This window comes from Canis lupus, chromosome 21 (assembly GCF_003254725.2).
Source record: "Canis lupus dingo isolate Sandy chromosome 21, ASM325472v2, whole genome shotgun sequence".
Taxonomy (NCBI): Eukaryota; Metazoa; Chordata; class Mammalia; order Carnivora; family Canidae; genus Canis; species Canis lupus.
Window position 1 is genome coordinate 44131000 of NC_064263.1, and position 15413 is coordinate 44146412.

At 37.1% G+C, this 15413-nt stretch overlaps 1 long non-coding RNA gene across 1 annotated transcript in view; it reads right to left on the reverse strand.

Moving 5' to 3' along the window:
• Positions 1-2185: 2185 nt before the first annotated feature.
• Positions 2186-15413, reverse strand: part of LOC118351803 (uncharacterized) — a 77320-nt gene continuing 64092 nt past the window's right edge. The window contains exon 3 of the long non-coding RNA XR_004807856.2: positions 2186-2261. This is a non-coding gene — a long non-coding RNA (uncharacterized LOC118351803). The remainder of the gene's footprint in view (positions 2262-15413) is intronic.

Below are 15413 nucleotides of genomic sequence, written 5' to 3' on the forward strand. Positions count from 1 at the left end.
GATATGGAGATAAGGAACCCCTTGTACAGTGTTGGTGGGAATGTAAGTTGGTGTGGCCACTATGGAAAACACTGTGGAGGCTTCTCAAAAAATTAAAAATAGAACTACCATGTGATCTAGCAATTCCACTTCTGGTACCTATCCAACTTAAATGAAAACCATAATTCAAAAGCATATATACATATACTTTTTAAAAAAGATTTATTTATTTTAGAGAGAGTGGGAGGAAGGGCAGAGGAAGAGAGAGAATCTTAAGACTCGACGCTGAGCACAGGGCTTGATCTCACAGCCCTGAGATCATGATTTGAGCTGAAACCAAGAGTCAGATGTTTAACTGACTGAGCCACCCAGGTGCCTGAAAAAAGTATATGTACTTCTCTGTTCATTGCAGCTTTATTTACAATAGCCAAGTTATAAAAACAACCTAAGCGTCCATCAATAGATGATTGGATAAAGAAAATGTGATATATATGTAATGGAGTTCTACTTAGCCATAAAAAAGAATGAAATCTTGCCATCTGTAACAACATGGATGGACCTTTAGGGTATTGTGCTAAGTGAAATAAGTCAAAGACAAATACCCCATGATTTATCTTATAAGTGGATCTAAACACAAAACGAAACTCAAGCTCCTACAGAGAACAAACTAGTGGTTTTCAGAGGAGAAGGGCACTTAGGGGTAAAACGAGTCAGGAGGATCAAGAAGTACAAACTTGCAGTTACCCAAAGTCATGGGAATGTAGTGTGCAGCATGGGGAATATAGACAATAATATTGTATTAACATTTTATGATGATAGATGGTAACTGGACTTATGGTTGTCATCAGTTTGCAACGAATATAAATGTTGAATCACTATGTTGCATACATGAAACAACAGAATGTCAATTGCATTTTAAAAAATGGAAAAAAAGATGAGATCAGTGAAAAGCAAAATATATATCAATATTATCACCAAATTGGTTAACCGTTAGCTAGATCTACACTGAAAGTCCACAATATATTTTTATCCAGACCTCATTTGAATCCAATTTTATATTTAGGAAAGTTATCATTTATATCTAAAAACCTCAATCAAATATTTGTTCACCAGAGAGACTTCCATAATTGCAGGAGACAGTTCTCTTTCCAACAAATACAAGCATTTTGACTTTAAGCAAATCACTTAACCTGGCTAAATTTACTCACTTTCGGTAGCTAATTCCATAAGATTACTGTATAGATTTTCTGAGATTAACACAAGTAAAGCATTTAACCCTGATTTATAGTAAAAGTGCATCAATTCATAACCAGTATTACTGCATCTAATGGAGAATTAATTGGTAACTAATAATATTCTCTCCTCTGTGCTCCCGTTGTGCAGTCTCTTTTACATTTAACACAAATAATTATACTTGATCATTTTCTATATTTACCTTTCCCACTATATTTAGCTCCTCAAAGGCAAGGCAGAGACTCATTTTTAATTTCTCTGATTCTAGCAATGGGCAGTCAGTATTTCTTCATTACTAAAGGAATAAAATAAGTAATCAACCAATTACTCCATCTATGTACCCATCAGATGGCTATAGTAGGTGGAAAATCATGCATTATTTGGCTTTACTTTGCATATTAATAAAAACATGAATATATTAATATTTTTGAGGTATTAAGTGAAAACTTATTTGATGAAAACAAGTTTTGCAAATATAGTCTTATGCTGAGACTAAACACTCTTGTACATTGAGCTAAATTTTATTTTACAGTATGTGTATATATTTGTATAGTTTTAAATAAACCTATAAAGTACATATATGACTATATATAATGTATGCAAATATATATTTGTTTTGTACACACAACCCTAAATATGCAACATAATATATAAATACAAAAACAAAGCTTTACATATTCAAAAGCATATTAAAATATTTTAATAATATATAAAAACTGTAAATACATAAATATTTAATATATAAATATAAATACATATGTATTTAGGAAAAAAATATATATATACATATGTATTTAGGAAAATATATATATAATTTTTTTAGTATTTATTTCCTGCTTCCAGGAGACGATTTGAAGCATTTAACAATAAAATATAGATACTGATTGGTGCTATTAAAAAGAATTAGGTAGTGATGAGGTCAGAATTCTTGTATCAGAAATACAGATTAAGATGAGTTTTATTAAACATTTACCTTTGGGCCACTTGAAGGTAACGTGCAACGCCCATTTTGCTCATCTTCTCTCACCTTGACTTCCTTGAAGTTTGCCCTGAAAAACACGTTGTGGCACAAGAGAATCATTTGAGGTAGAATGTCCATCTCAGGTGCTGTTCTGGGAGTGCTGACTGAATAGATATATCTTGTTTGAATTAGCCTGCAGGCAGTCTGATTTCATTGAATCTAGTCTGGCCACCATAATTGTCTCAGAATTCATGTTTTAATGTCTCTTTTTCTTGAATGAGGTATCCCTAATGGCTATCATTAAGTTCATTTTGTAATTCCTTTTTTCCTCTAACTTATCAGTCAGGCAACATTGGTATACCTAGGTAGTGAAGATCTGGGGTTGAGTTGCTTTAAACATTGCAATCTCTGGCCCCACTGAAGGAACCTTGGGGCTCTTAACCACTACCCTAAGTTATTCTGTGTTTAAGAGACTATATACGGAGCAGTAAGAAGTTGTTCTTTATTGTTTTAAATACATGGAGGGCTTATGGTTAAGAGGGGGAAGTCACATGTAAAACTGTATTTGTGTAGATAGAACAGTGTTTTTTTGCTTAGATTATGTGTTTACTTGAAGTGACTTGAGTGCCTCCTATTTTCCATGAACAAGCCCTCCTTTCCCTATGCATCTGGTGGTGTGTAATAGACTTAATCCTCTTTGTATTAAAACTCAAATATTCTCTATTCTTTATTTTTTTAAAATTTTTTTTCTATTCTTTTTTTAAAAAAAGATTTAATTTATTTATTCATGAGAGACAGAGAGAGAGAGAAAGAGAGGCAGAGACACAGGCAGAGGGAGAAGCAGGCTCTCTGCAGGAGCCTAATGTGGGACTTGATCCCAGACCCCAGGATCACACCCTGAGTCAAAGACAGGTGCTTAATTGCTGAGACACCCAGGGAGTCCCTATTCTCTATTCTTTTTTATTTTATCCAAATGATCCAACTCCTGCTGCATCCCATTCTAGTAACTTATCTCCTATTTCCCCAGGGTTGAATCCGGTAACACCCTCTGGAGGGGATGATCACTGTTCAAGGCAAAGCTAGGCTGAGTCTCCTCCCCATTCTAAATGTTGGTTGGGCACCTAACCCTTGCTTGTTCCACTTCAGTCATGGGAGCCAACCATCTGCCTAATCCTTTCGAGGCAGTTCCACACAGAAGGCATATTGAACCTCCATGGCTGTGGAATAATTATCCTCAATTCCTCTGAAATCCATTCTAATGATCCTATGTCGTCCTGGTAGGCTTGCAGAAAAGCGCTCATGGAGCACTTTCTACACAAAACAGCTCTCCCTTCTATCCCCACTCAGAATCAGATATATGTCTCTTGTGCCCTCAAATCCCTTAGAGTTCCTGTCATTTTGGTCTTAAGTGATTTGGGTGCATAATCCTCTCCTCTTAGTGGAGAGTTCTTTATGACAGAAAACATATCTTAGCTGTATTTATATTCTCAACAGTCAGCAGCGTTGGTCCTCAGCAGATGTGGTCATTCTGAGTCGACATTGAATGGATACATGCATGCATGAACTGACTTCTTAGCCTTTTCTTTACAAATAGCTTTTTTTTTTTTTTTTTTTTAATGACGGATTTTGGAGCATCTGGCTGGCTTAGTCAGTTAAATGTCTGACTTCATTTTGGCTGAGGTCATGATCCTCAGGATTGTGAGATTGAGCCCCATGCTGGGCATGAAGCCAGTTTAAGATTCTCTCTCTCCCTTCCTCTGCACCCTTCTCCTCTAAAAAAAAAAAAAAAAAAAAAAAAAAGGATAGATTTTTGCCTCTTCCAAATCATAACTTACTTAGAAATGAGAGGTTCCAAATGAGTTGTTACTTTTTTTTCCCTTGGCATGAAAATCTCAGCTCTTCATGTAAAGTGAAAACCCCAATAGGATTGACAACTTATTCTTGCTAAATGCGCACACTCGTCTAGGATTGTTAGCCTTCTCATTTGTTCATTCTGGTGAGTGAGGTTAGGAGGAGCAAGCAGTATGTTAAGGCATGAAGAAGCAGCACTGAATTGTAGAGTAATAACCATAAATTACTGCAACTCCGGGATTTGGAAATTAATGGGGGGAGGGGTTAAACACGAATTACATCCATTAGTGCCACAGAGGCTTTTTATTGCCATTTTCTACCCTTTTCCTAGAATGCCTATCATTCAGGGGCATCATAATTAGATCCCACTGAAAATGAGGAGAATAAAAAAAAGGACTTTCAGAAACTGGAATAGCATCCTCTACATACAACTGTTTATATTATTTTCCTATGGACACTGCTTTTTTTGTATTATCTACATAATTTTTTACTATGACATCAGATTTTGTTGCATTTGGGCTCCTACATAAGCCAAAAGGGATGGCGAAGCAATCTATCGTTCTTAACATTTCAGGCCAATAATATATTTACTGAATAAAATCCAAAAACTTGGAACAAAGATGTGCTTTGTTCTTCACAAATTGAAATGGAGTGTAAGTGGTTTCTGCAGAAATCAAGGTAAAGCCCAGAGGAGAAGCCTCTAATAGTCACAGTGTCTCTGGAGTCTGATTTTAACGTCTTTTGTCTGTACCATGGAGCCACTGTCTTACCCAGGAGCTAGGAAAATGACTACTTCCATCCTTGGTGCATACTCAGCACCTTTTTTGTCCTATCTTCATTGTTTGCTCCGAGTCTTTTTAAATTTAGGAACATGTCTATCCTGCCCACTAATTTGTTAGCTCCTTGGAGGGCAGAGGGCAAGCCTATTTCACATGTATGCACATTTTTGAGGCTTTGGTTTATTAGTCGTGTAAGAAATTCATCATGTTCTAATTAAAAATGTACAATGTGCGACAAATGCTTAATTATGGTACATTTATACCTATTCAGGTCTTTAAACATGAAGTTCAACATAACAAATCTGCACTTCTTTGTCTTGAGCTCTGTATTAATTTTCTTTTGCTGCCTGGCAAATTACCACTAGCTTAGTGGCTTAAAACAACACAAAATTATTATCTCACAGTTTCTGTGGCTCAAGAATCTGGCACAGTGTCACTTTTTACTGGGTATTTCATGAGGACATCCTCTTTAGCAATGAATCCAGTTTTCAATACCCCTCTTGCACTAACCTGAGCTCCTGAACATATTAAACCTAGGAATTTATTCTGCTCGTTGCTTCTTGGTCAGAAACACAAACCAAATTTCAACCCAATTAATAATTGAAAAAATAGCTAAGTGAATGATAATTTCCATTTTTTGAGTCATTACTCTTTTTCAGATCCTTTGCTGAGCATTTTATATATATTATACCTTTTCTCAAAATAAGGAAACTGAAGGGTTTTCATCATTTGCTTAAGTCCCACAGCCAGAAATAATTAGAGTCTGAATTGAAATCTGAGGGCCTCAGAAACCAAACTTCTGCTCTAATGATATTTTTAATCTCTTCTTAGGATTTTTCCATTTTACTAACTATCAAGAAACCTATTCTATCCTATATCATTCCTCAGACTCCCAGATATGCAATCAGATTAACTTCTGGATAACTTGATAAATTAAAGTTGGCTGCTTTGATTTAAACATATTTATGCATAAAATATAATGATAAACTTAAATGCTCTTAACCAGTATTTGATGCATCAATTATTAGTTATTTGGCAAGTTAAAAGTATTTAAGCTTATCATTTATATTTTTACGCATGGATATATTTAAAAACTCAGAACCTAAAGTTAACTTTGAATTTAGCATTGTCATTGAAAATATGTAATATTCATTTATATATATATGAAGTAATAAAGATGATTATTACATCATTATTGTCATCATGGTCACCAAAAGGTAAGCTCTACTCTCTGTTTGATATGGTGCTAGTTTTTACATAGATTTTCCATAGATTACTTAAGTCATTTAAGTGTCATAAAGATTTTCAAAATAAATATTAGTGTGGCTCATTTTATTGATGAGGAAACTAAGACTCAGAAAGGTTAAAGAACTTGCTGAAAGTCCTGTCATTAGCAAATATTAAAGCTGGAATTCGAACTTCCTACTTCTTTCAAATATTTTTTGCCATCTTCATAAAATTAACATACATTTGTGATCTAGACCAGGACCATTACCCTTCTTTAGTATTTTTACCAGGGCTTAGCATGGTGTTCTCTAAATCTTTGGTAACCAAGAAATACCTGTTCAAAAGCTTAGAGGCTGAAACTTCATAGAAATTCATCTTGAAGAGAAAAAAAAAAAAAACAACTCAGAGAAAACTACAGAATATTCATATCACTTATTTCCATAAAGTATGTTTTGAAAAAAGTTGGAGAATGCATCCCAGCAAAGTTTATAACAGTATGTTGGCAATACCAACTCTGGCTGTTGTCTTAGAGGAGAAATGCTGAAAAACTTGCATCCAGAAAACTAAAATTGTTGATGTACTTTGACAATTGTCTTCAATCAAGGAATGGCTTTCATTAATAAAATCATAAATGCACCTTTCTACAATACTATGCTAATGGAAAGAACAGGAAGAACAGGAAGGAATGATCACCCCAAACTGGAAAACTTTGACATAAGTACACTAGGAAAACTCAGCCAGCAACAGGACATACTTCACCTAGTTGCTCTAATGTTTTGTAAGGAATTGACTTGGAAGTCCTCCTGCTTAGCTAAGTAGGCATATTTGGGTGCAGTGAGCTGTTTCAAGCAAGCCATTTCAATTATGCAAGAGTATAAACTACTTTAGAATTACATTGTAAACAGCATTTTCAATCTTGTATTGCAATTATACACTGAATGCAGAATCAAATCAGAATATAGAAATCCCAAAGACTGCTGGCAGAAATAAAAAAAAGGGACCTGATTCTCTAAACAAGGGCACAATTTCCCAGCAGCTGGCTTGGCTTCCCCAGAAGCCACTCAGTTAAGTTCTTGCTGCACAGGCAAGTTCCACAGAACAACCCATTCATGAAAAAACCCTGGCACTGAATATGTCCATTAGTTATAACTTTTTTCCCCATTCTTAGAATTAACTCTTAACACAGAGTAGCAGAGCATAAGAAGGAACAGTGGTGATGTGACCAAAAGGGCATTTGCATCTATCATTCTGGGTGCCAGTCAGGGGTCTGGCACCTAAAGGAGCTTTGAGGAGCACAGCCGGGAGATGTGGGGGGCTGTCATCAACATCGAGACCAAGGGGGATGGGATTGTCATGTGGATGAGGGAGGCAGAGAACCAGGTGGTCATGCTGCACATTGGGTGGGTCTGCAAGGAGTGCCTGGGCCTCTCCACAAAGATCATCATTGGGTGCCAAGCCCATGCAGACACTGCCACCAAGAGCAATTTGGCCAAGAATAAGATTGAAGTGTGATGAGACCTTGGCACCACCCTCCATTCAGCTGCCCCTGAGCCTCTCCCTGCTGTGTGTGTAAGGGGGTGCCCGAGTGAGTATGATCATTTTTTTTCCAATCATCATCCACTTTATTCAGACACCTGAGCGAACTGCCCTCCCCATGAGGCTAGCGACAGTCTCCTCTGCATTTCATTCTTCACAGGAAAAACTCCCATCATTCTCCAGGTCCATGCACAAAGGAAACATTTAGGACTTTTTCCATTTGGTGCAGAGACGTTGGCTCAGCCAATCAGCACTGCTTCATCCACAACGTGCCGGTTTCCTACCCCTACCCCTACCCCTACCCCCTCTCCCCTTAAGGCTGCAAAGGTTACAGCAGTAACTTTTAAAATCTACTCACTGTAGGAGAAACACGGTGAGACACTCTTTAATTTATATCTAAAAATAAAAAATAAATAATGAGGTTCTTAAACAGGATGCCTGTCTCTAACTAAGTCAGAAGAGGACTAGACCAGCCTGGGCGTACAATGAGAGGTTAGGAGGTACTGAGAAATGGGTAGAGTCTCTTCTCCCTTGAAATTTCTTGCAGGTTCAAGTTATTCAGTAGATCAAGGCCCCAGCTGGGACACACCTTAGGTGCAAGGCGTGAGCAGTGACCAGCAGACCAGGACACTGTGACACACCTGATTTCTTTTTCTACTACAATTTTTATTTTTTTACTTGGAGAAAAGTGTGTTATGCAGTATTTGAAATTTCTCCTTTTCTTTTTTTAAATTTTTTAAACTTTGAATTCAATTTGCCAACAACCAGTGCTCATCTCATCATGTGACCTCCCTAATGCCTGTCACTCAATTACCCCATCCTTGACCCTCCTCCCCTTCTGCAACCCTTTGTCTGTCTTCCAGAGTTAGGAGTTTCTCATGATTTGTCTTCCTTTCTAATTTTTCCCCTCTCAGTTCCCCTCCTATTCCATATAGTCCCTTTCGCTATTCCTTATATTCCCCATATGAGTGAAACTATATGATGATTGTCTTTCTCTGACTAACTTATTTCACTCAGCCTAAGACCCTCCAGTTCCTTCCACATTAATGTAAATGGTAGGTATTCATCCTTTCTGATGGCTGAGTAATATTCCATTGTATGTATAGATGACATCTTCAACCATTCATCTGTTGAAGGACATTGTGGCTTTTTCTAGTCTTTCTTGGATACTAGCCCTTTATCTGATGTGTCATTTGCAAATATCTTCTCCCATCTGTAGGTTGTCTTTTAGTTTTGTTGACTATTTCTTTTGCTGCGCAGAAGCTTTTTAATCTTGATTAAGTCCCAATAGTTCATTTTTGCTTTTGTTTCCCTTGCCTTTAGAGATGTATCTTGCAAGAAGTTGCTGTGGCCAAGTTCAGAAAGGGTGTTGCCTGTGTTCTCCTTTAGGATTTTGATGGATTCTTGTCTCACATTTAGATCTTTCATCCATTTTGAGTTTATTTTTGTGTCTGGTGTAAGAGAATGGTCTAGTTTCATTCTTCTGCACGTGGCTGTCCAATTTTCCCAGCACCATTGATTGAAGAGACTGTCCTTTTTCCAGTGGATAGTCTTTCCTGCTTTGTTGAATATTAGTTGACTATAGAGTTGAGGGTCCATTTCTGGGTTCTCTATTCTGTTCTATTGATCTATGTGTCTGTCTTTGTGCCAGTACCACACTGTCTTGACCGCAGTTTTGTAGCACAACCTGAAATCTGGCATTGTGATTCCCCCAGCTCTGGTTTTCTTTTTCAATATTCCCCTGGCTATTCGGGGTCTTTTCTGATTCCATACGAATCTTAGGATTATTTGTTCCAACCATGTGAAGAAGGTTCGTGGTATTTTGATAGGGATTGCATTGAACATGTACATTACCCTGGGTAACATAGGCATTTTCACAATATTTATTCTTCCAATCCATGAGCATGGAATGTTTTTCCATCTCTTTGTGTCTTCTTCTATTTCTTTCATAAGTGTTCTGTAGTTTTTAGGGTATAGGTCCTTTACCTCTTTGGTTAGGTTTATTCCTAAGTATCTTATGCTTTTGGGTACAATTGTAAATGGGATTGACTCCTTAATTTCTCTTTCTTCAGTCTTAATTGTTAGTGTATAGAAATGCCACTGATTTCTATGCATTGATTTTTGTCTCCTGCCACATTGCTGAATTGCTGTATGAGTTCTAGCAATCTTGAGGTGGAATCTTTTGGATTTTCTATGTATAGTATCATGTCATCTGTGAAGAGGGAGAGTGTGACTTCTTTGCCAATTTGAATGCCTTTTAATTCTTTCTGTTGCCTGATTGCTGAGGCCAGGACTTCTAGTACTATGTTGAACAGCAGTGGTGCGAGTAGGCATCCCTGTCATGTTCCTGACCTTAGGGGAAAAGCTCTCCGTTTTTCCCCATTGAGAGTGATATTTGCTGTGGACAAATGTCTGTGTGACTTTTCATAGATGGTTCTTATGATATTGAGAAATGTTCCCTCTATCCCTACATTTTGGAAAGTTTTAATCAGGAATGAATGCTATATTTTGTCAAATGCTTTCTCTGCATTTATTGAGAGTATCATATGGTTCTTGTCTTTTTTTTTTTATTGACGTGATCTCTCATGTTGATTGTTTTATGAATGTTGAACCACCTTTTGCATCCCAGGGATAAGTTCCACTTGGTTATGGTGAATAATCCTCTTAATGTACTGTTGGATCCTATTGGCTAGTATCTTGGTCAGAATTTTTGCATCCGTGTTCATCAGAGATATTTGTCTATAACTCTCCTTTTTGGTGAGGTCTTTGTCTGGTTTTTGGATCAGAGTAATGCTAGCCTCATAGAATGAGTTTGGAAGTATTCCTTGTCTATCTTATTAATTTTTTCAAAGAAACAGTTCCTGGTTCCAATGACCTGTTCTACAGTTCTCTGATTTCTATTTCATTAAGTTCTGTTCTAATTTTTATTATTTCTCTTCTTCTGCTTGGTTTAGACTTTATTTGCTGTTCTTTTTACAGTTCCTTTAGGTGTAAGTTTGCCTTGTGTATTTGAGATTTTTCCAATTTTCTGAGGGAGGCTTGTATTGAGATGTATTTCCCTCTTAGGACTGCCTTTGCTGTATCCCAAAGACTGAACAGTTGTGCTTTCATTTTCATTAGTTTCCATGAATCTTTTTAATTATTCTCTAATTTTCTGGTTGGCCCATTCATCTTTTAGTAGGATGCTCTTTAACCTCCATGTGTTTGAATTCCTTCCAAATTTCTTCTTGTAATTGAGTTCTAGTTTCAAAGCATTATGGTCTGAAAATATGTAGGGAATAACCCCAATCTTTTGGTACCAGTTGAGACCTGATTTGTGACCCAATATGTGGTCTATTCTGGAGAAAGAAAGTTCCATGTGCCCTGGAGGAGAATGTGCATTCACTTGCATTAGGATGAAATGTTCTGTATATATCTGTGAAATCCATTTGGTACAGTGTGCCATTCAAGGCCTTTGTTTCTTTGGTGGTCTTCTGCTTAGAATATCTGTCCTTTGCTGAGAATGCCATGTCGAAGTCTCCTACTATTAATGTATTATTACTTATGTATCTTTTTACTTTGGTTATTAATTGGTTGATATAATTGGCCATTTCCACATTAGGGGCATTAATATTCATAATTGTTAGGTCTTCTTGTTGGGTAGACACTTTAAGTATGATATAGTGTCCCTCTTCATCTCTTACTACAGTCTTTGGTTTAAAATCTAACTTATATGATATGAGGATTGCTACTTCAGCTTTCTTTTGAGGATATTTGCATGGTAAATGGTTCTCCATCCCCTCATTTTCAGTCTGAAGGTGTTCTTAGTCTCAAATGAGTCTCTTGTAGCCAGAATACAGATGGGTCTTGCTTTTTGTCCAATCTGATACCTGGTGTCTTTTGACTGGATCATTTGCCCCATTCATGTTCAGAGTAACTATTGAAGGATATGAATTTAGACTCATAATATTACCTCTCCAGTCCCTGTTTCAGCAGATTGTTTCTTTGGGTTCCCTCTTCACTTACAGTGTCCTCCTTAATATTTCTTGTAGAGCTGGTTTGATGGTTACATATTCTTTCAGTTTCTGTCTATCCTGGAAGCTCTTTGTCTCTCCTTCTATTCTAAATGATGATGATGTTGTTGTTGTTGTTGTTTTGCCTTTATTTCCTTTATTATTATTTTTCCACAAATTAAGTCAGAGGCTAAAAACATAGGACCCAGAGACCTCCTCACATGGTCCAGGCAAGGGTCAAGGGTAGATGTCAGCAGATGTCCCCATGTATCACTGTGAGCCTGGCCCTCTGCCAGGCACTGGTGGAGCTCCCTTTAGGTGCCATTGCCCCTGAAGAAGAGTGCTGTGTGGCCACAGAGGGCAGCAGCCACTGCTGCCTGAGATAGAAACATTTAAACATTTAAGGGTGCAAAGGAGTTTGCCAGTGAGGTCAGGGTGGCCAAAACCTGGCCTCAGCTGCTGCTGCTTGCATGTATTCTGGGTGGTTCCTGAGTTCAGAGGTAGTAGCCACATGGCTCTGAGCCCTGAGGGCCTAAGGCCCAGTGATGTATTTTTTAATGTAATAAACTTTTATTAAGCAAAAAAATGTGGGCTCAGCCCCTGCCTCTATACAATAGGGATAATATTACTACCTATTTCTGAGGATTATATTAAGTAAGAAAAGTTATAAAATATGAAAAGATCTTATCTCAGTGCTTGAAAGCATAATTCCTCAACAAATATTAATTGCTCCTAGAACTGACTTCCAGAATAGTGGTATGAGAAGTTTCATTGAGCTCCTGAGAGAAACAATGAAAAATATTTTTATTAAGATCACTTTGTAAATCCATTTTAAAAGTTGAAATGAAAACACTAATTCAAAAATATATATGCACCCATGTTTGTTGCAGCACTATTTACAATAGCCAAAATACGGAAACCATTAATAGATGAATGGATAAAGAAAATGTGGTACATATATAAATGGAATATTACCCACCCATAAAAAGAATGAGATCTGCCATTTGTGACAACATGGATGGACCTTGAGGGCATTATGCTAAGTGAAATAGTCCGAGAAAGACAAATACCCTATAATCTGACTTATATGTGGAATTAACAACAAAACAAGGCACGCCTGGATGGTTTAGCAGTTGAGCATCTGCCTTTGACTCAGGGCATGATCCCAGAGTTCTGGGATCAAGTCCCACATTGAGCTCCCCACAGGTTACCTGCTTCTCCTTCAGTCTATGTCTCTGCCCCTCTCTCTTTGTGTCTCTCATGAATAAATAAAGTATTAAAAAAAATAAAACAAAACAAAACAAAAAACAAACTCATAGAAACAGAAAATAGATTGGCGTCACCAGAGGCAGGGAGCAAAGGGTAGGCAAATGAATGAAGGGAGTCAAGAGCTACCAACTTTCAATTTATAAAATAAATAAGTAATGGAGATATAACATACAGTGTGATGACTATAGTTAATAATGTTGTATTGAATATTTGAAACTTGCTAAGAGAGTAGATCTTAAAAGTCTTCACTTTAAACATATCTCTTATAGTTTCTTTGGACCCGTAGAAAAGAGGTATAATGCCTCAACCCCTCAGATTTATCCTATCTACTTGTGGATAACAGTATGAGTCTCAGAGTTTCATGGGTTCAAATAATATCTCCACCACTTACCACTTTGATTCTAGAAAACAAATGGAGATCTAGGGCCCATCTCTTTGTTATTCTGAGGGAGTGGAAGGTTCGACATTAATGGCTACTACCTTAGCAGCAACACGGGGTTGTACCATGGCTGAGCTTGCAGTCAGAAGAGGACCAAGGGGATGAATTTATTTATGTAGCTTATTCACAGAAGTGTCCAACAAACAATGGACAACAAGCACTCCTAGGAGCATTGTGTAGCAGAGAGAACGATAGTAATGGTAGTAACGGCTAAGGACTAAGAACTGCCTCCTCTTCTGTTTTTCCAGAATAGTAAGCTCCAGGATTCTTATGAAAACACAAAGGTAATGAGAACCCTAAAATTATCTTTATTGAATAAAGAAATATGATGTTTCTATGTCTGGAGTTCACCAAACAAAATCCTACCTTATAATTAGCGATCTTCACATGTGGCTTCCTTCTGTGTCCTATTGCTTGTGCTGAAGATCTCTAGTATCTGGTCTTAACCAGGGAGTGTATCAGATTCCCCCTCTGTTGCAATGCCCACATAAGAACATGAGGTTGCGAGGCACAGATAATTCTTTTCCGTTCTTATGCTCCTTTCTTTCCTCCCTCTCCATTTCCTACCCACTAAATCTCTATTCACCTTTCTTTTCTAGAATTATGGTATTTATTTTAATAATTACAAACATCCTAAAACTTTCAGGTCCTACAGTATGAATAAAACTCAGACATTCTCTCCCTATTTCAGAAAAATTCAGATGAGGGGCTACACCACAAGATATGGGATCTCACTGCCCAAGGGGTTGCCAAAGTGACCAGACTACACAATCCAGAACTGCAAAGGATTTAGCTTCCCATTAGGGTAAACATTATTTTTCAAAGGTTTTCTAATTAGATAAAATTTTGGAAATATTGGTCTATGTACAATTCTCTATTTGTAAAAAAGCAAAAAAGAAAAAAATCTCTATTTGTGTATATATATATATATATATATATATATATATATACCAACAGAAAACACTTTTCTAATAAACACATATGCACACATTTCACAGGTACACACCTGAGTGGATTATTGAGGCAATTATCAGATTAATGGAAAATCTTCTGCAAATCTAATATTTCATGGGAAATTGTTCCTATGGACTTGTGGAAAGGAAATTCATATGAACCATGCATTTTAAAGTCACTTAGTAACCTCAATTTTTAGAATGAGGCATAGAAAAAGGCAGAGATTTTTCTTAAAGCCACATAAAAATTAAAGGCAAAAAAGAGTTTTTTCCCAGTGATCCTTCTGACAATAAATTACATGTGGATTGGCAGGGGATAAGGACAGATAATCTTAACTGAGATAGGCAGCATATCCCGTACAGGTGCTTATAGTATATGTATAGCATTTCAGTATTAAGGACAAAACAAAACACTACCTTGCCCCGGTATGAGTGTTTGTAATAATTACAGTACAATATTCTCCAGAAGCTCCCTGATGCAGAGAATACAGATGTAGCAATGATTTAGTGTTTCCATTTATTGGAAGGCTGAGGCATAAACATAAAAAAGTCTGGAAATTGATAGCTTTGGAGAGAAAGTGGTTCAGATATTCAAGTATGAAGTCTAAGCAGGTAGGGATGAAAACCTGACCAGGTGGGAGTTTGTAAGCTGAGAAAAGATGGAATGATTAACCATTAGAGGAGAAGGAAATGGAGGACTGCATATAGTGGAAGAATAAGTCCGTTGAAGAGACGGACTATCTCTTCCTACAAGAATAGGATGTTGTAGTTAAAGTCAGACATATAAAATTGTAAGATTTTGTAGGTGGAAGGTGGCCCAAGGATGAAATATTTTAGGATGTGTCTGGTTGAATGGGATGGAGTCAATGGTCAGTAGAGTGAGTTAGAGAAGAAACACTGAGTTGGGTGTTAAATAGGTTATCCACCTAGAATTTTAAAGGGTCTAAAGAAGATAGAAATACTTGAGGAAAAAAATAAGGCAGCAAAGTGTATCAACAGAAGACAGCAATAAGGAGGGTAAAGAGTAGTAGAATATAGCAGCATACGCCTTGAAGGAAGAGGGAATTTTATAAAAAGACAGAAGGAACATTGTTCTGGAAGCCATTCTTGAAGCAGAAGGCATGTGGACTGAGGGAGGATAAGCATTTCTCCCAAAATGGGGTCAAAGGGAAATAAGACTTGAAGAGAGGGAGT